Consider the following 27,446-nt stretch of genomic DNA (forward strand, 5'->3'; position numbering starts at 1 on the left):
AACTAAGATAACTGAAGGCTACAGCACTCGATACATCTTGTGGCTTTTATGATATTGTCCAATTTTCACATGATTCATAATTTACAACTCAAATGGAGAAGGCAGGGGTGGGCATGCATGGAAATTGCAAATCTGTTGGGTAGTACTTTTGAGTGTAGGGACTTGATAATAATTAAAATGAGAGATTCCAAGCTTTTCCCCAAGTGTGCATCAAACTGGCAGCCAAGATGAGTTTGCTCCACCTCCATGACTACTGAAGAGAAAAAGCCTACAAACCCCGCCAAGGCCGGCAAAGTTGGCATTTGCTATTGTCTCTCCACTGCTTCCTGTTAATTCCCACCCTTCCCTACATGACAGCCCAGAATCCGGCTCCCACCTCCTCCTTGGCCCTTTCTTTTCTCATAATGGCTGTGATGTCTACCCACCCACCTGAAGTTCGTGCTGCCCCTCTCACAGTGCCCTGGGAAATGGGCACTGTCTACATTCCCCAGCTTCACTTGCATCTGGGCAGAGTCTAGTTCTTACCAATGATCTGTTTGTAGTACGTATGTCTATTACTTGGCTAGAGTTGTTTTTTTTAATTCATTAACAAATATTTATTCAATGTACAATTTATCACTGGTTACAAATCCAAGCCAGTCTTTTTTGCTTTATTATCATCTTATTATCCTGTGGCTCTAGCATCCAGAGTCCTCTGCAGCCATCTTATTTACAGTGTTGCATTTTAATTTTCGAGTTTTTCAATATTTTCATTTTATTGGAGTATAGTTGGATTTACAATGCTGCGTTGTCAGAGAAAGACAGATGTCCTATGATATCACTCATATGTGGATTATAATTTCAAAAAAAGATACAAATGAACTTATTTACAAAACAAAAGTAGACTTATAGATATTGAAAACACACTTATGTTTACCAAAGGGGAATGTTGGCAGAGAGGGATAAATCAGGAGCTTGGGATGAACATAGGCATAGTACTGTATATGATAGATAACCAACAAGGACTGTATAGCACAGAGAACTCTACCCAATATTCTGTGATAATCCATATGAGAAAAGAATCCAAAAAAGAATAGTATATGTGTAATTGGCCAGAGTGTTTAAGAGTCTTTCTCACTGAATGCAGAGGACTTACTTCAGCCTTTAGGATGCTAGAGCCACAGACGGAAGGAGCCTGAGTCTCTGGAGTCCCACTGGAGTAAGGACATCTGCTCCAAGATGCCTATCCTATATATTACATGATTAAGAAATAAACAGCTATTATCTTGAATCACTGAAATTTTATAATTTGTCTGAATGGTACGCATTACGCTAGCCTGGATAATAAACTCTGGTCCCTGGCTCACTCTCAGTCGGCTGAACTAATGCCCAGAGGTAAATCAGGAGATTGTGATCAACCTTCCTCCCACAAGAAGGATTTGCATTTTACTTGAGGGAACTGCCCACACTTCTTCCCCAGAAAGGACACCGTGTGTCTGGCTGTACACACCGCATGATCAGATGGGGTTGGCCCTACCCACTAGCATGACAAGGAGAAAGTAGTGTTGGCTGGAGTTACAGTTTCTGGATCTGAGTTCTAATAATTTAGTTCTTAGCTGGTCCTGTGCGTGTCACTTAACTTTCTGATCAGGGAGATGGAACAGGGGTGTATGTTGTCATGTTTAAGAATTTGGAATCTCACAGTCTCCAATTGGTGATTTACAAGATCTTGACAAATTCCTTGCCCTTTGCACACCTTGGTTTTCTCATCTGCAAAACACAGAGTAGGTTTGTTGACTCATTCATTCATTCATTCACTCATTCATTTAAAAAGTATTTACTAAGAACCTGCTCTGTGCCAAACACAACTCAGTGTGTTTACAGGAGAGAAAACTCTGAGCAAGACAAGGTTTGTATTGAGTGGACATGGAGGGTAGTAAAGAATAAATAGACCTCTATTCAGCTGCTGTGGTGAAGATGAAACAAGCTAATATCTATAAACTGCTTTGGCAATGCCTGATACATAGTAAACATTAAGAAATGGGAAGTATTATTAATTCTTTGAGACCCTATGGAGTGTAGCCCTCCAGGCCCCTCTGTCCATGGAATTCTCCAGGCAAGAATACTGGAGTGGGTTGCCATTCTCTTCTCCAGGGGATCTTCCTGACCCAGGGATCAAACCTGGGTCTCCTGCATTGCAGGTAGGTCCTATACTGTCTGAGCTACCAAAGAACCCAATATAAATATAATATTAATATAAACAATTTATATTTCATGTAAATATGAAAATGCATTATTATAGTAATTGCAATAGCATCCAGTAGGGCTAGTGTGAGGATTAGATGAAACATGTATTTATGAGCTATTTATTATCTAATTACCTGATGATTAATTGAAGCAAATGCAAAGAAGAATGCGTTAAATTCCTCCTCCCCATTTCAGTGAGGTTGGGACATTTTCTGTTGGCAGAAGCTATTACCTCTTGAGAACAGAGAAACCAGTCACTATTCACCCCAATCATCCCATTCCAATTTGAGTAATCTCGCTGCAAAGCTTTGGAAGGGATGTATCTTCCCTCAAGCAGAAACCTTTAGCTTCGGTTAAGTTGAATGAGAGAAACCAGGGGCCCTCAAATGACAGCCACATTCTGTCATTGGCAAAAAGGAGGCCAGTCCCTGGACCCTAAGCAGAGGCTCTGGCTTGTATGAGTGTCCATCTGTTGGAGAGTTTTCATCAAAACCTTCGTGTGGAAAAAGTCTGTGCACTGACCCTGAGTAAAAATTCATTTGAAATGTGTATAGCAAGAGAACATGCAGGTAAAAATGTGGGCAAGGCACACAATCTTTTTAAAAATTCTTACTGTGCTATTTTCCTACAAGCAGGTCAGCAGAGCACACTTTAGCTAATGGTTTGAGTTGCATAAGTAGGGTGACCATAATATTTATCATCTAATCTGGGTCACTTTTGAGAGTGAAAGGGGATGGTATTAATAATTATAAGCAGAACAACAGTAGTGAATCAGGACTGTTCTAGGGGGCAAAACTCTATACATGTTCACCCTGGGCACAGATTGTTAGGAATGTTGTTTTTATTTATTTTTAATGCTCATGATTCTTTTGGAGGACAGTGCTGTTTATAAAAATGTCTCAGAAGTAACAACAGGGTAGTATTTTTCTGTAACAGTGCCAGCAGTATACCAAATATTTTAGGTCTTCTCTGCATTATGTGAAAGCACTTGTTTCAGGCTTTAAAGGGGCTACAAAGGTGTCCGAGACATGACCCCTGGCCTCAAGGAACTTATGATTTAGCAGAAGAGAGAAGCCAGACCACTCGGACAAAGGCTCGTAGACCAAAAACCCTACTGGGATTAGGGAATGATGAGCAGCTGAGTGTTGTTGGATGCAAACGTTTGTGGCTGAGCATGAAGGTGGAGGTATGGGTTGGGCCAGATGGTGTAGGGGCTTCCCAAGTGTCCCTAGTGGTAAAGAACCCGCCTGCCAATGCAGGAGACACAAGAGAGGCAGGTTCGGTCCTTGGGTTGGAAAGATTCCCTGGAGGAGGGCATGGCAACCCACTCCAGTATTCTTGCCTGGAGAATCTCACGGATAGAAGAGCCTGGCAGGCTACAATCCATAAGGTTGCAAAGAGTCAGACATGACTGAAGTGACCTAGCATGTAGATGGTGGAGAGCTGTGAATGCTACAGCTTTGCATGTGGAAGATTTGGATTGCTTCCTAACTTGCAACCTCAGAAGAGGGGTGAGGAAAGTTCTGCTACATGGCCGGGGAAGGTTTCATGCCCAAGCAGACTATGTGGCCATGTTTTTAGGAGAGTACTCATCTTCATCCATGGGGTCACAAAGAGATCGACATGACTGAGAGACTTTCACTTTCATCCTTGTAGCACTGAAGACTAATTTCCAGTCTAGATATGACTTTAAAAGCAGATCCTGTTGGCTTTTACAGAAGGAATGGGAAAAACATAGGGAGTGGGAAAAAATACAAGAAAGTCTTTTGATGCTTTGGATCCTTCAAAGACCAAGTGGAGAAGAAGGGGAGATTCTAACCTGAGAGGAGAGAGAATGGTCATAGCTTATAATTTCTCTCTACCAGCATAGGAATTAGCACATAATATTGGCAGAGGAGGACCATGAGCAGAATATTCCCAATAGGGTCCCCTTGGAAACTGAATTGCAAGAAGGATGGATCTTTTCATCTGAAAGAAACCGGAGGACACCCTGTTGCTTTGGGCTATTCCAGAATGGCAGCCACGGTGCCCTCTGTCTTCCGGCACCGGCTCTGATCAGTTGCTTCAGTGGTGTCCGACTCTTTGCGACCCAATGAACTGTAGCCCACCTGGCTCCTCTGTCCTCGGGATTTTCCAGGCAAGAATCCTGGAGTGGGTTTCCATTTCCTACTCCAGGGGATCTTCCTGACTCAGGGATTGAACCTGCATCTCTTGCATCGCAGGCAGATTCTTTACTGATGAGCCACTGGGGACCTATCTCTTATTGGGAGGAGCCAGGTGTCTTAGTTTAATTGTCCTGGAAACAGACTTGGAAATGGTGACTTGCATGCAGGAAATTGAGTGTGTACTTAGATGCCTGTGAAGGAGAAAGAGTGCAGGCTTGGGTGGAGGGAGGGGTTAACCAGCGATTTAGTCATGACAGAGACTTCAGCGGTTCCCATGGGGTGCTCTGGACTGGGATGGACCTTCAGAGTTGTCCCAAGTTAAGGACTCCTACCTCCATAGATAAATCAGGGATATAGGATACCCCAGAAAGGAAGCCTGACCTTGGATAAGGCGGCTGTCTTCACCGGAGGGACTCAGCCGAGAGCTGACAGTTACCAAACTCCCAGAGTCTGGAGGAATGAGTCCTGAAGTACTGCTATTCTGAGGGGGGCATTTGGGCCAACTACCATGGCATACACTACACCAGGGGTTCTTGAACTAGGACATGGCACATCAGAGTCCTCTGGAGGGCATGTTAAAATGCAGATTCCTGGGCTCCATCTTTAGTTTCTGATCCATTAAGTCTTGAGTAGGGCCCAATCATTTGTATTTCTAGTGAGTTCCCAGGCAATGCTGGCCTGGAACCCCTCACCTTGAGAACTACTGCACTACTTCAGACATTCAGGGAACCTGCTCAGGCATGGATAGCTCATCAACACTTTCAAAACATGTAGCAAACAGCCCTCCGTGTGGGCACATTTCAATACTGAATCAGGCAGCTTTGATTATCTGTAAGATCTCAGTTTTCTACTCCTGTAAATGACAGTTTGGTGACCAAAAAGAGAAAGTTCTTTGCAACTAGGTGTGTATTTGGAGGACTCTCGGTCTCCATGTCAAACGTTATTGCCATTCTGTATGGACCAGCAGCTGCTATTTGAAGTTGTCGTTAGCAGTTCATTCCTCTGCTTCAAGAAGAGACAGAACCTAGTTGCCTACCTTACAAGATTTCTCCCCACGGCTGTGCTTGTGTTACCTGCATCCATTTTTCTAGAGATCTACTCCTCTTACCTTCCTGTCATCATGTGATCCAGTTCAGAGGGATCAAGCCCTCACTAAGCTCTGACCACCACAGCTGGTTGAACGGTAAACTTGGGGCCACACTGGACCCTCCTGAGTCCTTCTCCAGGAATTCCATTTGGGGCTGAGAGAAGAGCCCCCTTCTTCTCTCGAAATGGGGGTATGAGCCTGGAGGTACCGGCGACTATGACTTTTGTGCAGTGGATAAGCCTATGAGCAGAGGGAGATGAGACCAATTGATAGAGAGAAATACAGTTAAGAGGCAGTCATCATTAGCTATCTTCTTGCCCTTCCTGATTACATTGTTCATGAGCACTCAGTCGTGTCTGACTCTTTGCAACCCCATGGACTGTAGCCCACCAGGCTCCTCTGTCTGTGGAATTTTTGAGGCAAGAATACTGGAAATGGGTTGCCATTTCTTTCTCCAGGGGATCTTTCAGACCCAGGGATAGAATTCACGTCTCTTGCATCTCCTGCATTCGCAGGCAGGTTCTATCCCCACTTTCTTTAGCTAATTCACGTTAGGTTGCTGCCACTTGCAATCAAATGAGTCCTGTCTAATGTTCCCTTTAAATGCAAATACCATGGGAAGCAGAATACATGAACCTGATCCTAACAACTTAACTTTCAAGGGCAGAGTAGCTAGAAGAGCCCATGGTCAGGCCTGAGGAGCATCTGCAGCTGGAACCCTTGTTTGCACAGAGGCTTCTGGGGAGTGGGATGGTGGTGGGATAGAAGGTAAATAAGCCACAGTGAATGCTTTCTATGTTCCAGGTGTCCTGCGAGGTGTGTAACATGCTTTATTCCATTTAGTCTGACATGGTTGGTAACGCTGAGAACATGATAGATGAGACATTAGGTACAGAGATGTTAAGTGCATTTCCCAAGGTCACATAACTAGTTAGTGGCAAAGCTATGACTCAAACATGGTTGTAAGTGGTGTGCACTTAACCACTGCCTTATATGTGACTGGTCCCAAAAGCAGAGACCACAACAGAGGAAGGGGCGAGTTATGATGATAAGGATAGAAAATTTCATTTTACAGTTTTGTTAAGAATTATACCAGAGACCAAGGTCTAGGACCCTTCCAGTGATCCAAGAACTATTTTGAGGGATCCAGTTACATTTCTCAAAAGTCATAAAATCTAGGAATCCAAGGTTAACCCTGAAGAATATTAAAGCCTATAGTGACTTATTGAGGTTATATTTACATTGAAATTTACATTTATATTCTTTTGAGCAGTTCATCCAGAGGTGAAATGATGGATTTCATCATTTTGTTGTTCGTTACCAAGATGTCCCCATGTCTATGGTCTAGAGACTCTATAGAACCCTTTCACTCAAACATGGTTAATTCATGCTCCACTAATTTGAGCTCTTCCTATAATTCAAACAATGCCTATGTAATGTTTATTTAGCAAAAAGTTTTAAATTTCTTATTTTATCAATTCCTGGATCTTGCTCTCAAGTGGAGAATGTAGTCTAAAAAGTATAGCTTTTACAAAGTGATTCAGAAACAATAAATTTCTTCATGACATCCACATCCAGTAACCAAGTTTTGAATATTAGATAAGTTTTATGTTTAGGAGGCATTCATATATAGTAGAGCTTGTGAATGATAACTTTTTCATGAATGCTCCTCATTTAATCTATTAGTACTCATTTATGTCTTCCTTTATAATGTAGACAACTCTTAAAAATATAAAACTCCATTTTCTCAAAAAGCACTCTGTAATTGAAGGCTTTCTCTAAGTCACAAAAACCTTTCCACCATCACTGAATCTGCCAGGCTTCACACTATGTTACTGATGTATTGAAACAAATTGGATGGTTTAGAAATAAGTCTTGGCTAAATTAGCTAGACAAGCGTTTCTCTAACTTGCTTTATTGTGAGATTTACCTCTGAGATTCTGATTCAGCAAGTCTTGATTAGAAGCTGAATTTTCAACAGACGTCCCAGGGGATTCTAATATAGGCGGCCCAAGGGCTAGCCTTTGAAAAACATGGAATTGGATAATATCAAAGTTCTTGATTTCCCTTTGACATGAGTATGAATTAGGTCCAAAGAATGTAGAGTGGATAAAAGTATGTGTTTATATCATCCCATATGTGAAGATCCCATATGTGAATAGTATATGTATCATACACTATTAATATGATTAGAAACTTAGAGAAAAAAATTCTTTTGTAAAAAAGTACAATTCCTTTATACAGAGAGAATTTATGATGATTTTCTCATTCTTACTCATTTCTTTCAGAGTGAGATTTAATTTCCCATGACAATCATTTCATCAAATGACACATTCAGACACATAATTTTCCTTTGAAAAATTCAATATATAGTTCACCTCTAAGGCTTTTTCTTTGCAGTAGAATGATTGTATAATTTCACACCTTAGTGGCACTCTTTGAATTCTTATTGATAATTGTCTGTGACTTGTTACAGAGACACATCAATAGGAATATTGAGTTTTACAAATTATAAATACAAATAAAATAAAACAATTGTCTATCTCTGCTGCCTTATCTGGCAATCACATTTTATATACCACTTCTTCAGCTTTGAAAATGAAACTAGGTTTTAATCAATTATTCAGTCATTTTGAGACATATTTGAATGTGGGCTTTCTTCAATTTATTAGTTTTGAAATGATAGTGCCAATTAAATAAAAATATTTTAAAGGACCAATTAAATAAAAATATTTTAAAAATTATAATGCTGTTAAATAAAAATATATAAAATATTAATTTTAAATAAAAATATATTAAAGATCTTGCTCTCTAATTTTCATAGTGTACAATTGCTACAGGAGATGGTTATTAATGCCTCTTTGCCAGTTCATAATGAACTTGCTCATTTTCCCCTGATAGTCAATAACCTCTCAGTTTCTAACAAAGGTTTAATGAACAAATTTGGGAGGACTGTGCTATTTGAAGATGAAAGGTTTACAAAATACACCACAAGACATTTACTAGGAGGCAATACATATTATCATTAGCAATTAAAACTACATTACCCTTGTCAAAATGAATGAAAAAGTGAGTCTTATGGTGTGGTGCTCTTGTATTTTATCATGTTTGTTTCTCATCTGCCTATCGGTATGTTTCATGGGGTCTCCCACTGCAGTTTCTGCATAACCTGGTAGCAGTATTAGAGAGGAACATGAAAGAGTATGATAAATTCATCCCTTGTTTATGCACCAGGGACCCTCTGTGCAAAATCTCATAATCTGAGGTGGGTCTCTTCATTGTCTTTAGTGAACAAGCAGAGTTCTGCTTTCCTTATCACCTTGGAAAAAAATGTTCTAATTTCTACTGTTTGCGTTTTCCTTCAATTTTTGTTGCACAAATATCACTCCATCATTCATGAAAGTTTTTCCTGAAAGAGATGGTGATGAAATGAAGGCAAAGAATATGGTAGGTAGTCTTTCCTTTCTATAATTGTGCTTCCTGTTTATTCAACCAGCACTTAATGAGTTTCTACCATGTGCCAAATGCTGGGTAGACAATAGGGGGGAGACGATTAAAAGCAGTAAGATAGTTCCCACCCTCTAGGAATTCATAGCCTACTTAAAAGACCAACACATACACAAATTTATTAAAATAGAATGTGTCATAGGCAATGATATACACACATGGCCCATACATAGGACACATCTGATGACACACAGATGTGACTGTCCTAAAGTTGCTCGGTAGGGGTGGGGGAGCATCCAACTCAGATGATTTCCATCCCTAAAGCTTCATGGTGTAACAGCCATTGAAGTGGGGCTTGAAGCAGTAGCAGAAAATAAAGAATAGAGTACATTCCAAGGAGAGGGGATCTGAAAGCGCACAGCTGATGAGGTTGGGCTGAGGTAGGTCCAGTGGCTGAATGTAAGGGGGATGGAGGAGAGAGAGACCATGCTGAGGACTGGGGAAAGCTCCACGTTATGAATTGAATTGTGTTCCCCCAAATTCATGTGCTGATACCCCAACCCTCAATGTGGTTGAATTTGAAGAAACGGCTTTTATGTAGGTAATTAAAGTTAAATGACGTCATAAAGATGAGGCTTTCACCCACTAGGGCTGGTATCCTTATAAGAAGAGGAGGAAGCACCAGCGGGCTGTCTCCATGAATACACAGAGAGGGCACGTGAGCACGCAGTGAGATGGCAGCCACCTGCAAGCTAAGGGGAGATGCCTCTGAATAGACCCAACCTTGCCATCACCTTGATCTTGGATGTATGTTCAGAATAGTGAGAAAATTAACTTTTGTTGCTTAAGTTACCCAGTCTATGGTATTTTCTTATGGTAGCCTGAACAGACTTGTACACTCTGTGAGGTGGGATTAAAAGGGCTTTGCCTGCAGTGCTGAGGACTTTGGACTAGAGGTGATAGACGGCTACTTAGCAGACCAATGTCATGATCAGATTTGGGCTTTTGGAAGACTGCTATGTCTGCAGTGGGAAGGGCACGTGGGGGTGGGGGAGAGATTGAGGCCATAAAATATGCAAGGAACAAAAGCAGAAGGGGAGATCAAAGAGCCCTGTCCCAGGAGCCGGGGGTTGGGGGGCTGTATTTTAGCCCTGCTCTTCCACTCCTTGGCCTTGGGGCGGTCACTTCACCTTTCTGGGTCCCTGGTTCTACCTCTGTAAAATGAAGAGAGTTGACTCAGGGGTGGTTACTGTATGCCTCTATAAGACATCTTTCTCTGAAACTCTCTCTTCCCCTCCCCTCACTGTCTTTGGACCACAGACTAGAGCAGAGCGGATCAAAGTGATTGCCTGACTCTGACTGGATCAGTCCAGCTCCTTTCTTCAAAACTTTGGGCTGAGAGTCCGTCTAGGTATTGGGAACCAAGTCACATTAACAGCAAAAGGAAGGTTCTGAAATCCTACTCGTGCCCCAGAGTGGTCTCTGTTCTCCTTTCTGATACCTGACTGTTCAACTTGTCCTTGGTTCTCCTTGAGTTCTTGCTGCCATATACTTGGAACATAAAGTTTTTCCTTAGGCTAGATTGTCAGGTTCCATTATGTACAACCAAAAATGTATTATTCAGGCTATTCCCTGATATAGCACTTGCTGAGTCTGAGACAAGGGGATGACACACACCTACTTGTAGCTGGTTTAGGTCCAGCCACATCTGATCCAGGCTGGTGACATGGTTGTAGGGTTACCATCAGATCTTCAATCCTTCTGTAAGATTTCTCCACTCCTCTGCTGATGTGTCTGAAATGTCCACTCCAGAAGTCACGCCTATGAATAAGAATGTCTGTACAGGGCCAGTGTCAAAAACAGTCTAGGATAATCCAGTTCACTAGTTACTTATCTATTGGAACCTACAGGTATTTTTGAAGGGGAAGATTTTGATGATGGAGAAAGTTAGAAACTATCTGGATCAAAAAATCCAACAAGGCAGGAATGAGATTCCAGGGCAGCCAGTGATAGTTATGAATGACCCCAGAGATGGGGAATGTCACACCATCAGTGAACCCACCTAAAACACACTTCACCATTTTACTGTGGGTCAACCTTGGTCCTCTTAGAGGTTCTGTGAGTGTCTGGCTTGGGTCTTCTTCATGGTCTCCATTGTCCTATCTAATTCATATGAGTAAGGAGGCCTTCTAGAAAGCCTAACTGAGCAGGCTCGGGGAAGGGTTTTGGCAAGAGCATGTGCTTGAATCCCCAGTGCTGCTTCTACCACTTACTGACTCTAAGGCTTTAGCCAAGCCACTTAATCTCCTGAATTCTGTTTCATTTCTTACAGGCTCCAAGCAAAACGTAAGCAGAGGCCATATAGGAAGATGTTTAGTAAGTGTTCACACTGAAAGAAAAGAAGACTATCTGTACCTACCAAGTTGAAATATTTTTCACAGGCAAAAGCCTTCATCAAGATGCTGTTCAGTTCACTTCAGTCACTCAGTCATCTGTGCCTTTTATGCGGCCCCATGGACTATAGCACCCCAGGCCTCCCTGTCCATCCCCAACTCCCAGAGCTTGCTCAAACTCATGTCCATTGAGTCACTGATGCCATCCAACCATCTCATCCTCTGTCGTCCCCTTCTTCTCCTGCCTTCAGTCTTTCCCAGCATCAGGGTCTTTTCTAATGAGTCAGCCTTTCGCATCAGGTGGCCAAAGTATTGGAGCTTCAGCATCAGTCCTCCCAATGAAAATAAGTGCAAATCAAGGAGTGTGTATAGCACAGATTTGTCAGATTTTATGTTTTGTTCCAAAATCTGACTTCAAGAATTCATCTGAGAATAGGCATGACATCTCAGAAAACCTTCTGTACTGCTGCCCTGTCATTTTTACATCTCTATCTACTGACATTTCACTGGTTCACCAGTGAGCTAGATAATCAGAAACAGGGTGGTATTACATACAAGACCTAGCTCAAGTGAAGGGACTCAACAAATGTTCACTTTCTCTTAATTATAAAACCATTAGATTTAGTCAAGGTTAGGAACAGTTGCTAAGTTAGTTCTTTCCATGAAGCAAGTGACATTAACCACAGCAAAATGCTCTTCTTTATTGACTGGACCGAGATTCACTAACATAGACAATGAAAGCACGTTTGGGGGATGATCCTTGCCAAGTCCACTTTGATGTTTTTGTTATAAAAGAGCAAAGCCAGATGGAAGTGATAAAATGGCTAAGCTGGGTGCAAAAATATGAGACAGAGGTATGTTTTCCCCCACTGAAATATTCTGCACCCTCCCCAAGTTACAGAAGAGTGCTTCTACTCAAAGTCTACAGATCACAGAGCCCTTGGCCAGACCCCAAAAGGCCTTGAGCAAAATCTGACTTTGAGTTAAAAGTAGAAATGGATTCTGAGCATCTGCTTTGGAGGCCTCAGATAACACCCTTGCTTATCAAGCCTTGATCAGAAAGGATGCCAGAAACACATGGAAAGGTCTTGCCCCTCTGACCTTCCCACCATAACATTTGGAAACAAGAGGACTCAGAGCACTTTAGGAGAGGCTTGAAGAGTGGTTAGAGTGCCTTAGTTTAGTTCCACACGCATTTATCAAACCCATCACTAACGCCAGACGTGGCAGGAGCCAGGGTGAAATTAGGAACATCACAGAGACCAGAAGGCACTTAGCCTCTGCAGCCAGAATTGCTACGGTGTACCCGCACCTTGGCAAATTCACATCCAGACACACATTTGATTTGCAGGGTATGTTCTCTCTATATGTTGCAAAACTGATGCAGCAACACTACAGGCATTATTAATTTTTGTGGTTTTCTGTGTGTGGGCTCACAGTGTTCTAGACATTGCACAGAACATAATCCTGGTGCTTTCAAATTCAATATTGCATCATATCTGAGACCTCAGTTGCCTAGTTTAAAAATAGCCTAAGGTATGTGATAAATTATGTTACAGATGATGATGCATAGTAGAAACTTGTAATATCTGAATCGAGGGGCTGATTTGAGGAGTAAATGGTACAATTCATGAAAAACACTTGATTTAGTGCCCAGACCATTGTAGGTCCCTTGATCCACATCTAGCATCATCAAGGTTTTTATCAAATCAGCAAATGGTTGCTCCAAACTCACCCAGAAGATTACGAATATGGTTAGATAATAATTGATAAATTTATTCAATCATTGGGTTGGAAGGCGTTTTGAAAGTTCATCCAATCTCTCCTTAGAGCCAACTGAACTCTGTCAGCCTTATTCATAAACCCAGTTTTTTTTGCCTAGTCTAAACATGTTCAGTATGAATCAACTTTTGATAGTACTCTTCTTTAGTGCCTAAAATCAGAATTACACCTATTATTTGTTCATTTATTTATCTATTTGAATAAGCTACATGTGCTTGCCAGGGAGAGAGGTTTTCCTCTAACTTCACAGGCAAACTTCAAACAGAAAATCTCTTTATGGAAAGACTGGCCAGATGCAGGTATATATCTCTGGGAGTTGTCCTGGTTTCTTTTCAAATTAGGCAATGAATATGCTTCTTGACATGCACACACAAGATTTGTGGCAAAAACACCTTTCTTTCATGTAACTGATTTTCCTTTAATCCCAACCCTAATGTAGATCATTCTTGATGCATAATCTCTAATGGACTTTGAACTAGCGAGTGCTAACTTTGAATAATGAAGAAATAAATGACAGTTTTCCTTATAGCTGGGTTTAGGAGACATGGGGTTGAGGGGCAATGGAGGTATAACTGCTCACCTTTCACCTTGGCACAAGCAGGTGAAGTGCTGAAAGGAAGATATGACAATAAGTTTAAACCCTGGGGCTGAGTGTTCCCAATGCCTTTGCATTCCTTGGTTTGTAAGGCTGTGTTTAAAATAAAAAACTGTCACCAAGACAGAAAAACTGCTACAGTTATATCACGGCACACTGAGTTGCAAACCTTTTAATGAAAGACATAATTCTTGGGTTGTCTACATCATACTATACTCTCATGCAAAGCACTTTAATGCCTGGTGTAAATTACTTTCGACTTTCTTAGCATGTATTGCATTTCTTAATCATGGGTGTTCAGCTCTATTTTCCATTTGGAGTCTGGGAGAATCATATCCAAATGAAGCTGGAGGACTTTCCCTCCCGCAGTCTCCCCTTCTCTGGTCCCACTCTCCTCCCTGCCCCCTTCTTTTCCTCCTCACCTCTGTGCTGCCCATACCATACCCCCACCTCCTCTAGGACAATACAGTTTCTGGGACATCCTCAGTTGGAGGCTATACCCTGGTCCTCAGTCAGAAAAGTGAACAAATAAAAAATACACCTTTCCCCTGGACAGGGTATTACGTCTTCAGAAAGGCTGCAGGCCACCCTGCCCAGGTCCATCTGTTGAAAGATGAAGCTTGTCCCACAGAGCTCTACCCTCCTCATAGCAGGGGACATTAGAATGGTCGCCAAGAACCTCCACACGCGTCTACTTCTGAGAAAGACACAGCTGCAGGAATTTCAAAATATCCACACAGAATGCTGGGGCCTAGGGTAAGCGCACACCATGCGCTGCCTGCCTGCCTGCACTGCTGCTGTGATCGTCTCTCAGAAGCACCAGCGAGACCAAACCTTTTCCTGGCACATATCTCCCATCATCTACTTCTTCTAAGGCAGAACGAGTCATTCATGCATACGCCTACAGCACTGTCCATATACCTCACTATACCTCACTGTCCATATACTTCATTATAGTAACTGACACAATGAACTACAGTTGGTGGACAACATCTTCCTTGACAATTCTGAAGCACTTCTGGGGTCCAGATTCCTTCCTCTAAGAATCCCAGGGCAGAGCACAGTGCTGGTACATAATAGTAGGTGCTCAGTCAAAGTGTGTTAAATAAATAAATGGTATGTCTAATGGAGAAAGATGTCAGATTTATACACTGCCATTTAAATCATGTATATTTTCATTTCACAGTCTCCAAATTGTGTAATGAAAGTAGGAAATACTCTGTGTCTGGAAAATATGCAATGATAGTAAAACATTGCCATGTTTATCCATTTTTAATTCAGGAGATTGGCAACATGGCTGTAGTTGAGATTTTTAGAGGGAGGAAGTGAAAATGTGATACATCCTCTGCAGTATTCCCCTTTTTTTCCCTGATGGAAAAAAAATGCAGCTTTTACTTATTTATCTATAACATTTGCAGGGCTCTATTTTTTCAGCTGGTTCTTCCTATTCAGATTTAGCATCTAAATAGGGGGCTAGCCCAAGGTTAGCTAAGACCCTGGATGAGCTGAGTGCTGGCATCTGTCCCTGTGACTATTGATTCTGGGGCTATGCCAGGTCCCTGGGGATTGGAAAGATTCCCTATCTGAGGCTACTTGGCTCCTAAAACCCTTCCTCCAGCCCTTGCCAACTAAAACACAGTAGGAGCAAATGTTGTGCGGCAACTGGGTATAAACACAACAGTTGGAATGCTTCAGAAAGAAGTCTGGATTTCCTGGTTAAGTGTATTCAATGCTAAAACAACAATAACAGTGTTAAAAACACATTTGGGGATTGTTAGAATGCCTTACCCACTGATTCTCCTTATTCCTCTTAGAGACTCACTGGATGCACTGATGTCTCTGAGAAATATTTCCTCAGGAATTCTCTCAGATGCTATGTCCACACAAACTAGTTAAGGTGAAGATTAAAGCAGGCTTCTGAGTCAAGTAAATGCAATCATGTTTGTTAAGTCAACACGTTACTTCATATTACTCATAGGAATAGGGAAAGGAGAATAGAGAGACATGTGTTCTGCTTTGGGGCTGTAGCTCTTACAAGCACTGAGATTTCAGGTAAATCGCGTGTCTAGTTCTCAGCTTTCTCATCTGTAAAGTGGGTAGGTCGCTCATAGAGATCTCTGAAGTGCCTTCTAGCACTGAGGCTCAGTGAGGATCACTGCTCTCAGAAATTAAGGAAATGTCCTTGGCCCAGCGTGATCTGTGTTTGAGAGGAGAGTTAAGGCGCTTAGTTTTCAAATCAAGGTGTTTGCACAAGGACAGAGAATCTCATGAATTTTTACCAAAGAACTACCTAGTGGGGACTACCTCCTATGGGCTGAATTATATGCCCTCAAAAAAACATGTTGAAGTGCTAAACTTCAGTGTGAGAAAGGTCACCTTATTCTGGAAACAGGGTCTTTGCAGATCTAAGCGACTTAAGATGAGGTCATGAGGGTATGCCCTAACATAGTAAGACTGGTGTCCCTATGACATGGAGAAATTTGGACACAGACAGAAACAGAGAGAAGACATGAGAAAAGGCACAGGGAAAACACTGTGTGAAGATGCCTCCATCCATGGCAGAGATTACACTGGAATCTCTGAGCCCAGGAATGTCTGAGACTATCAGAAGCTGGAAGAGGCAAGGAATAGTCCCTTCTCCACAGTTCCAGAGGGCATGTGGCCCTGCCAGTACTTTGATCTCATACTTTCAGCCTCCAGAACCAGGAGAAGATCGTTTCTATTGTTTTAAGTCACTGCATGGCAGTACTTTGTTACAGCCACCCTAGGAAATGAACACAGACTTGCCTCAAATCTCCAGAGCCCAGGCTCCACTTGGTTTCTTTGCAGGAGGAGGTGGATATTTTGCCCCCTGGGTGTGCATTATCTGACATTTATCAGAAGAAAAATTGGACAAGAGATAAGAGGGGAAAGGGAGAAACGGGGAACGAAGAAAAAGTAAAGGGTAACTTGTTTTGAAAATGAAGATGGCGAGGATCGGGCTTGATGTTTAACTGGTACACACAGGTACAGTCTAACAGCTAAAGTGTTTCTGTAAACACCCACTGCCAAAACCCCCTGAGTGGGCCACTGTCAGAAGACTGCCTGCCCGCCCGCCACTTACATGCTCTGTCCCTTTCCTGGGGCCCCTCCGGGATTTTCCCCAGAGTCCAAGAAATGAAGGACTAGCTGTGGGCCTACAGGGCTCTCTACATTCTGCAGAGCTGCCTCTGCCATGACTGCTCAGTCCCACTGGTTAATGATATTTCTGCTTGAGAGCCTTGTTCATTTGAGCGGTGGCAGTGGGCCTCTGCAATTGATGGGAGAATGTGCAGTGAAAGGAGATGAAACCAGAGGCTGCTGGGAGGAGGAGAAGAGAAACAGGCACGCAAGAGATCAGAACCACTACAGTTGTTACTGTCCAGTTGAAATGGTGCCTCACCTAAAAATCCCTCTGGCCTGCACGTCCTTTTCCTAGCACCCCACCACTGATTCAGGAGGAGGGGCGACGGGAGGAAGGAAGGTACAGAGGAGAAAGGCTGGGAAGGGCCAGCTGCTCACAGAGACATGGTGAGACTGGCTGGGACGTGACCTCAAATGTGCCCAGTGGGCCAGCATGGATGCCAGGTAGGTCCCCAAGTGTTGAAGCTAATGGCAGAGGCTCAGGTGGGTTGGCAATGCCCAGGGAACAGGAAACTCTGTGTCAGTCAGGCTTGCTAGTGGAGGGGGGAGAGGCAGCACTTGCAACAATAACCCTTTCACCTCTCTATATGACTTCCCTTCACAGAATCCTCACAAGACTTCTACAAAGTAGACCTTATCATTAATTCTCAGGTTATAGATGAAGACTCTGAAATGCAGCCAAGTTAAATATTTTCCCTAAAATCCTGAGACCAGGAAGGAATGCAGCCAAGATTCAAACCCAGGTATATTTGTCTCCTACACCTGGACCCTTAGCCATGGGTCTGTTGGCTTCCTGTAGAGAGGTTGTCTGGCCATGTGTAAATCAGAAGCTGCTCAGATCTAAGAGTGTATCACATGTGCCAACACCAATTCAAACGTCCAACCAAGTAAAATATATTGACCAAGTCAAGATGACACATGTTCAGATGAAAATCCTGTAATAATGAACATTAATGGGTTGTCTTCCCACATTGTCAGAGACTTCTATCCAAGTGACATCACTTAATACTTATTGAATATCCATCATGAGTTAAGCAGAGGTTACACTACAGTCACACACTGGAATTTCTCAGGTTTCTGTACTGGGAAAAAAATAGGCAATATCCTCCATGGTCAAGCAGTGATCTTGAGAGATTAGATGTTATTCCTACTCTAACCGCATCCATACACTGATTGGATGGATACAAAGGAGAATTTCCAAGATACAATTCAGATTTATGGGAAACATAAATGCAATTCTTCTTAAATAAGATTTGCCTTTGTCATCTGGCTGACTCTGAAGCATTCTTAACTCTTTATCTATGCTTACTCCATCAACTCCATTTGGTAAACTTCATCCAAGCATGCTCTCAAATACACCGCCCTTTAGAAATTAATGTAATTGTGATTCTACCAACCTCAACTAAGCTAATAAGATCTGAAAGGTCATCGTGGTACTAGACATGCTATGAATAATACTTGTGAATGCAGCTCAATGACTGATTCAAACATGACAAGGAAGGTCCTGGGGAAAACCAGCTATTTAATTTCTAGTATACGCTAGTATGTTCTAAGGCACCTTTAAATCTGGGCTTGGTTCTCAGGCTCATTGTTCATGCATTCTTGGAGCCTACAGTAGGAGGAAAAGAAACTATGAAAACTGAGGAACTTTATTTCATTCCTGAGTCCATTATGGTCTCACTCTTTAGAAAGATCCTAAATCATCAATGTGCTTATTTTACCTATTCCCTTTAAACTCACCTCAGCCAAGTATATAAGGCAAAACAAGCTAGGAATAAAAGGCCAGGTGGCTGGAACTGAACAGATAAGGACAAATTAAAGTCACAGTTAAGAATATGCTTTAAAAACTGAAGTAAAGAGTTTATATTTTATTCTAAGGGCAATGAGATACTATCAGAGGGTGTTAAGCAAGGGTGTGATATGACCTGATTTATGTTTCCAGAGGATGTGGCATCTATGTGGCTTGGGCAAATGAGAAGCAGAGAAATGATTCAGTACTGAACATTAGTATGGATGGACACAAGTCCAGATTTGGAATGTGCTTTAGAGTTGGAGTCCACAGGACTGATTAATTTTGCTGGATTTGGGGGATAAGAGAGAAAATGATGCAGCTGCTAACATATTTGGCTTGAGCAACTGAATGGATCGCAGTGCATTTTTATGAGATGGGAAAGATATGTGAATGAACAAATCTGGGGATGTGTAAATCACAAGTTTTCTTTGTTAAGATGCCCATAGGATAATCATGTGAAGATTTTACTAGGCAGTTTGCTGTACAAGTCCTTGGATTTTTGTTAAGCACCAGTCTCATTCCTCATGTAATATACAATCTGTATTAGTCAAGACAATTCTTTTTATCATTTTCTTGTGGCCTTTTTTCGCTTTGGTTTCTGCTGTTTCCCACTCAGTCACTCACCAAATATTATCTAGCACTTGTTATGTGAATGAGGACAATGCTGGCTCCAACATACTTCACACATAGCAGCTCTCTCTCGAATGTTTCTAGAATAATTGAATGAATGGATGCAATGTTCAGGTTCTCTTGAGGCTTAAGTTTTCAAGGCGTGAATAACCTAGGACAGAAAATAATAAGTATGCTTTAATAACTAAAATGCAAGGTATTAAGTGGTGAGTTGAGCAGAAAAATTACTAATAAAGGATTGTGGGAGTTCAAAAGAAGATATGGAATTCAGGAAATCTGATACCTTCACATGATGGAATACCATTCAGTAATGATGATTAATAACCTAAAACTATATGCAAAAACATGAATAAGTTTCACAGACATAATATTGAGCAGAGTAAGCCACATAGAAGAATACACTGTATGATTACATTTGTACAAAGTTCAAGAAAGACAGAACTAACATCTGGTGTGAGAAGTTAGGGTAGTGGTCACCTGTGGAGGGGCTGTGACTGGTCAGGAGCATGAGGGGAATTGTGAGATTCTGGTTATCTTATTCTTGGGTTTTATTTATGTGAATGTGGTAAATGTGTTCACTTTATAAAAACTCACCCATCTGTACGTTTAGGATTTGTTCATCTTTTTCTTGGAGAAGAAAATGACTACCCACTCCAGTATTCTTGCCTGGAGAATTCCATGGACAGAGGAGCCTGGCGGGCTACAGTCCATGGGGTCACAAAGAGTCGGACACAACGGAGAACGACTTAGCATCTTTTTCATGCATCATACGTCAAGAACTCTGAAGAGCCTGGAATTTACCTTAGTTGCAAGCCTGCCATGGTTTGGGGATACTGGCAGGAGACATGATACTCTTGGGTCAGAGACAAAAGAACTGAGGACTCACAGTATGGTCAGCAGGATGAGCCATGCTTGCTTCCCCACCTCAAAGTTCCACAGGGGAAGCTCAGATGGATGCCGCACAGGCAATGGGCTTGTGTCCACCGAGGAACCCTGAGCTTAGAAAACCCAAATCTTCCATAATGGAGACCAGCAAACTTGCCCCGCCATGGAGGGACACAGTGTCTTCATCATAGTAGACAGTACACAGGCCTGTCCTCCACTTGGGAGGGAGACACTGTTTTACAAGACTCTTCTCTTCATACTCATCCTTGAAAAGACAGTCAGGAACGAAAGTTACTGGTCCCTCTCTACTCATAAGACAGGGAGAAATATGAGGACCCCCCCACCCACCCACCAGAGGATTATCTCACAATATGGCATACTTCAACAAGCAGCTTACACTTAAAAATCTGTAGTATTTTAGCTAGGTCTTCGTTGAGCAGGATCAGATTGAGGGTAAGTGAGTTTTGTGTAAGGAACAGGGAGAAGCTGAGTGTGAGTATAGGTTTTCCCTACTTTAAAAGTCTTCCAACATGGGAAGGTGAGTAAAATGAAACTCAGATGGCCAATTTTACTGTCTTTTTTACTTCTCAGATAAAGATTTGTAGAAGGGAAGGAAATCACTTTAAAGAGTGAAACAAGATTTTGAGGAATCGTCTGTGGATCTGATGCATCCTTTCCCTCCTCCCTCAACTATGTAAGAGTTTGGATTATGTAAAGCTGAGATTTACAAAATATTTCCATCATAGTATGTGCACAGTTCAGTAGATTTTATTTTGAAAATAAACTAAAAATATAGAAAATAATAAACTCAAATAGCCTTAAAAGTTTTTTATTTCCATAATTGAAAATTTTAAACCAAAATTATATTGGTCCTAATTAACTTTACTTTGAAAGACAAATCTCCAAATTTCTCCTGTCTTATTTACAATAAATCCAGATGACCCAATAGTGCTTAAGCACAAATGTAATGCACTTAGTGCTTAACATTTTCTTAACATTTTCTCTCTGAAACATTCATTTTTATGCTACCTAGGTAAGAGTGTGGAAGTGAATATTAAAATCCCATAACCATATTTTGGTGCTGATGCTGCGTTTTCACGTTTTATGGTCTATCTTGAGCTGTTTGATTGAATGGCAGTCTGCTGTTTAATCAAGAGCCATGTGTTATTCTATATAAGTGTACTGTATTATAAAAGTGAATATAAAATTAATTTTAGGATATATATATTTAATTACATAGCCTCATGTTACATATCTGAATCAAATTGTGCATTGCCTCTTAATAGAGAGAGAAAGTTTGGAATTAATTTAAGCAATGAAGCTTGAGGTTTTTTTAAGGAGGCTCTTCTCAGATCATAACTCAGTTCTTAAAGTTGGTTCCTATGTGGTTTTTCCAATTCAGCCCCTCAGGTGGGGAAGTTAAGGATATAACATTTATTGAATGTTTGTTCTGCACCAGGCAGTGGAAGTAGATGGTTCTAGGTATACCTTGTTTTAAAGCCTAACAAAATTCCATGAGGTGAGTATAATTCTTCTCATTTTATACATGAACAAACAACTCAACAGTATATTCCTGGAGGCCACACCATGAGTAAGTGGTGGAACTAGGATTTGAATCCAGAGCTGTATGTTTTCATAGTAAAATTACTTTTTAAAAATAGGACTTGCATATGGGGAGGGGAAAAGGATGACTTTATTTTACTATGTTAGCAGTGGTGTGATTAGAGATAATTTTTAATTATTTATTTCTGTCATTGTATATTTTCTGAATTTCTAAAGATGTGTAAGTATATCTATTTATTTAAATGAAGTATAAGACTTGAATTGACCTTGAGAAGTCATTCAGGTTTAGACTATCAATGGCAAGGGTTCCCTTGGACTCTGTCCCTACAATGTTTCTTTACAAGGGAAATTTGAGTCTGGTAGCCTTCTGAAAGAAAGCCCAAGCTATGAAGTCATTGCTGGGAATCTGATAACCACAGGCTGTGAGTGTGCCTCCCTCAGAGATGTTAAAGGTCAATCTGGGTCTGAAAAATGACCAATTCAGTGTTCCACTATGAGTTGGAGTAATTCTAGTGGGTGGGCCTTTGATGGCTAGACTATTATTAGCTTACGTAAGTAAAATCTACCACTGCTTCCTCACCACCACCATTAAAAAAACAAAAAACTGCTCTAATAGCTTATTGAATCATGGAGTCATTTTATTTACCTCCCTTCCCTGGTGGCTGTCAGTAAAGAATCTGCCTGCAATGCAGGAGACCTGGGTTTGGTCCCTGGGATAGGAAGATCCCCTGGAGAACAGCATGACAACCCCTCCAGTTTTCTTGCCTGGAGAATCCTCATGGACAGAAGAATCTGGTGGGCTGCAGTCCATGGGTTTGCAAAGAGTCAGACACAATGGAGGGACTACACTTATAGAGAATGGATAAACAACAAGGACCTATTGTATAGCACAGAGAGTTATAGTCAATACCCTATGATAAACCATATTGGGAAAGAATGTGAAAAGAATGTGTATATATGTATAACTGAATCACTTTGCTGTGCAGTAGAAATTAACACAACATTGTCAATCAACTATACTTCTGTAAAACAAACTTAATAACAACAACTAGCCTTTTGTTGTATATATCCTTGTAAAAGTTTGGATCAAGATTCAAGTGCTCATTTTCTCCCATACATGTATCATTCCATTTAATATTTCTGAAGCTGATTGTCCATAAGAAAGTACTAGGATACTTTACTATAGGTCTGCTAGGAGGGTATAGTAAATGGTGTGGTGTGCCATCTGGATCCCTCCTTTTGGATCATGATGTCATTTCCCACAGTCGCCAGGAATGCTGTCTGCTGCCAGCTCATGGTTGAGACTCTCCTCAGGAACTGCTCTGACCAAAGGAACCTTGCCTCACCAAGGTTACCAGTGTTCCTCGGGGACAACTGACATCTAATGTCTGGCCAGAAATGGCACATAGTCCAGCATCCTTGCTTCAATATGGCCATCCCAGCTCCAGGTCTCCTTGTAGGCTCATCAGAGACTCCTGTTGCAACCCCAACACACTCAACTTCCCCTTCTGCCCAGTCCTCCTTCCCCCACTCCCTTACGGGTATGGCTCTCAGGAATGCTCACCCATGAACCCTCTCCATGAAAACTGATGTTTCTGAATCTCTTTCTCAGAGAACTGAACCTAAGACTCACCTACATTTCCTATAGTCTCCACTCCCCATTCTGCTCTGGGGGAGCTATAGAGAGAGGAGTAGCCAAAGGTGACCACCCAGTCATGGCACCAGGCAGATCCCTGGGTGGGTCACTTTTCACAAACTCACAAAGCAAGTTTGCTCAGAAAGGGTCTCTAAATCCAGTCAGCTTCTTACTGTCAACAATCTCTATGGGGTGTGAATAAAGCTGGCACTGGTGTCAACTCAAGCTCAAAGACAGATGTACTGACTTCCTGGACTTTGGGCCCCATGGAGTGCACTGCCCAGTCAGAGCTGAGAGTGTTCTGCAGTAGCAGTGGTAAAACTCGGTCTGTAGTTTAGGATGGGGCAAAGATGCCACTTTGTAGGTGATCATCCGTGATCCAACTCTTGGGCTGGGCGCCCCTGCTAATTATATATGAGGAATAATAGAGTTGAAATAGACACTGCGTGCTCTGGGTTTGGTGACTGGGTAGCTCAGCTTCTTCTCCTGGATTTGCGAATACTACCAGGAAGCCCACAACAGCCAACAAAATTAAATAAGATGGCCTCAGCGGACACCACAAAGACAGCACAAAGAAATGTGCTGCAGCAACTTTCTTTATGAAAAATATACTTGAACAGCTTGCAGCAGCATCTGACTTGGTCAATAAAGACTTTGGGATTTAATCGCCCGTGTAAGGAAACGTTCCCTTTAACATCAGAGTGAGCTATTTCCCCCAGTACTACAATATTGTTACATAGTTGTAGACCCTGGAGAACTCTCTCTTGATGGAATCTGCCAACAACCATTCACACAAATGCAAAGGGTTGCTTGACTTCAGTGGAAAAACAGTCCAGGAAAAAATCTTTATGTATCATTGTGAATGGTGGAGTCCCTATTCTACTAAATTTGTTTCTCTACTTCTCAGATAGAATTTCCTCATTTTAGCATTCAAAAAGAATTTCAGAGCTAATTTCACTCACCTGGTAAATTAATTTAGTTTCATGGAGATAAAACTTGTAACAACCTCCTCTAGTTCAGCAGGATGTGTGCATGTGTGCTAAGTTGCTTCGGTCCTGTCTGACTCTTTGCGACCAGGCTCCTCTGTCCCTGGGGATTCTCCAAGCAAGAATACTGGACTGGGTTGCCGTACCTTCCTCCAGGGGATCATCCCGACCCAGGGATCAAACATGTGTCTCTTATGTCTCCTGCACTGGCAGGCAGGTTCTTTACCACTAGAACCACCAGGGAAGCAAGCAGTGCTAAAAAAATATATTTCAAAATAACCAACCAGTAACTCTTGCTGTTAATATCATGTTTGTCGAAATTGAAACAAAATTATAAAACTTACCAGGTTGCCCCCTTACTTTGACTACTAAGAAACTCAGAGCCAAATTTAATGTTTAATTACAATAACAAATCTTAGATTTTCTGATACAATCCCTCTTCCTTTCCCACCCCATCTTCATCCATCTTCCCAACACACAACAACTACTTAATTTTTATAAAAAAACATTTTTAGGAGTTTACTCTGTTTAAAAAAAAAAAAAAGCAAACACAGAAGGCAAAGAAACATCCTGAAAACTGTAACTACTTCTGTCTTGTTGGTTCAATATTTTAAGGCTGATGTGGGGAGGCAGGTAAATTGCAAGCAATTAATAGTGGGCAACAAAGAGAAGATATTCAAGCTCAACTTTCCAAAGATAGAGAATTTGATGATGAGTGGCTAAATGTGGATTATATATCCACCATAGAAAGGAAAGCAGTCTCTTCAATATGTAATGTATTTTCCAAAACTGAATAGATCTGTGCCTCAAGCAGTTCCATCAGACAAATTGTACCCTAAATCTTCTTTGAACTGCTGGGCTTAAATCAAATTTAGATATAAAAGGTTTCATTTTTACATAACCTATATTTAAAGCTTCTATTGAGTCTTCAAAATGATTTGCTGCAATGCACGTGTTCTTGGTGTGAGTCCAACTTCTTAACCTGTCTAGAGTTCCAGTGATAAAAGTTCACATGAATTTAAATAATATGCCTGCATCGAACGCTTTCAGGCTAGTTATTGATGTTCTCCTTGTCTCTAGTATATTCAGATAAGATGAACTGAATCTTAATAAAAACTGACATTAGTTGGTATGATTCCCTATATCAATACCTCAATCAATTTTAAAATATCTTTCCATATTCTGTGTATGTTGGCATCTGAGATAATGAAATGTTTATGTCAAGGTAGCATGGGCTCTGATGTGGTGGAGATATAACCCTGGAGTCCCGGTTACTTAGCATAATAAAGGTTTATTTCTTGTTCGTGCTAAATCCTAATGTGAGTCATCTAACTCTTCAAGGGAGTTGCCTTCCATCAGTTCAGTTCAGTCACTCACTCGTGTCTGACTCTGCGACCCCATGCACTGCAGCATGCCAGGCCTCCCTGTCCATCACCAACTCCCAGAGTTTACTCAAACTCATGTCCATTGAGTTGGTTATGCCATCCAACTATCTCATCCTCTGTCATCCCCTTCTCCTTCTGCCATCAATCTTTCCCAGCATCAGGGTCTTCTCAAATCAGTCAGTTCTTTGCATCAGGTGGCCAAAGTATTGGAGCTTCAGCTTCAGCATCAGTCCTTCCAATGACTACTCAGGACTGATCTCCTTTAGGATGGACTGGTTGGATCTCCTTGCAGTCCAAGGGACTCTCAAGAGTCTTCTCCAACACCACAGTTCAAAAGCATCAATTCTTCGGCACTCAGCTTTCTTCATAGTCCAACTCTCCCATCCATACATGACTACTGGAAAAACCATAGCCTTGACTAGACGGACCTTTGTTGGCAAAGTAATGTCTCTGCTTTTTAATATGTTGTCTAGGTTGGTCATAACTTTTCTTCCAAGGAGTAAGCGTCTTTTAATTTCATTGCTGCAATCACCACCTGCAGTGATTTTGGAGCCCCCCAAAATAAAGTCTGCCACTGTTTCCACTGTTTCCCCATCTATTTGCCATGAAGTGATGGGACTGGATGCCATGACCTTAGTTTTCTGAATGTTGAGCTTTAAGCCAACTTTTTCACTCTCCTCTTTCACCTTCCATACTGGGACACAAAGATGCAGGCTGTTTGTATCCTTTGGACCTGCCACCTCAGTACATGCCTTCCTTTCTATAATGGTGGGAGAAAAGAGAGTCAGAGCATTGCCCACTGATTCCTGAATGTTTCAACCCAGGAGTGCCTCTTGTTCATGGCCCATTGCCCAGATCCCATCACGTGGGATGGGAGCACCTGGGTGAAAAGTGAACAGCACCTGCTTGATTCAGGGAGTTTTCAGCATTCTGAGCAAGTGATGCAAACTTACTGCATCTGATTCTGTGAAAATACAGGCTCTTTCAATGTCACTATTTTTTAAAAGTGCCTGTTTAATGAAACATATTTAAATGTATATATAGCATCCATGCTTATGATTAGACATATGTAAGCAGAATATAACTGTTTCATAAAATAATTCCTTCTCCCTCACTTTTTATAAGTTATTCTTGTTGTATGGATATGAAGATTATTTTTTGGTAAAAGTATTATTTTTCTGTTTGGGTGATAAAGGTCAAAGACACACAGTCTGTGGGCAGGAAGCAGGGTTTCACTTGAATAAGAGGTTTTTCCTGGTGCCAGGCATGAAATTCTAGGAATATTCTGAGGAAGAAGCAAAGCTCTCCCTTCCAAAGGGAATCCAGGGTTGAAAGGCACTGCTCAGAGAGGCAGGAGAGTGAGGATACTCTTCTCAAAGTGGGTAAGACAATCAAGAGCTAATCTCTTGCATGTCTGGAGGAAGGACAAGAAGCAGACTACGGACTGGAGGGCAAGGCTCCTTGACAAGGGCCTGGTTTACCTTTGAGACAGCTTTTAGAAAGGAAGCAGAAAATCTTGTTAATTTAGATGGAGATTAGAATAAAGGAAGTGGGAAGACCCCCTGGTGGAAGGCTATCTTCTGGGAGACAAAGGTAAGGTGCAAGTGGTTGAGTCTGGCTCTCGTGACACCGCAGGGGGTAGGAGGAGTGGGATGTGAGGTTGGGGAAATGGACAGTGGCTTGATTTGCTTCCAGAGTCAGTGCCAAGTCAC

The 27,446-nt window shown here is 41.6% G+C and overlaps 1 long non-coding RNA gene across 3 annotated transcripts in view; it reads right to left on the reverse strand.

Annotated features, from left to right (window-relative positions):
* The window catches only part of LOC122453802, a 61,780-nt gene that overhangs the window by 30,472 nt on the left and 3,862 nt on the right, over positions 1 to 27,446 (reverse strand). For 2 of the 3 annotated variants that reach the window (XR_006273182.1, XR_006273183.1), the window contains 2 exons: positions 19,274 to 19,430; positions 5,500 to 5,718 (listed from right to left, as the gene is read on the reverse strand). This is a non-coding gene — a long non-coding RNA (uncharacterized LOC122453802). Of the gene's footprint in view, positions 1 to 5,499; positions 5,719 to 10,602; positions 11,414 to 19,273; positions 19,431 to 27,446 lie in introns of those variants that run through there. The other variant, XR_006273181.1, reaches the window with a different exon arrangement.

Source organism: Cervus canadensis, chromosome 15, assembly GCF_019320065.1.
Source record: "Cervus canadensis isolate Bull #8, Minnesota chromosome 15, ASM1932006v1, whole genome shotgun sequence".
NCBI lineage: Eukaryota > Metazoa > Chordata > Mammalia > Artiodactyla > Cervidae > Cervus > Cervus canadensis.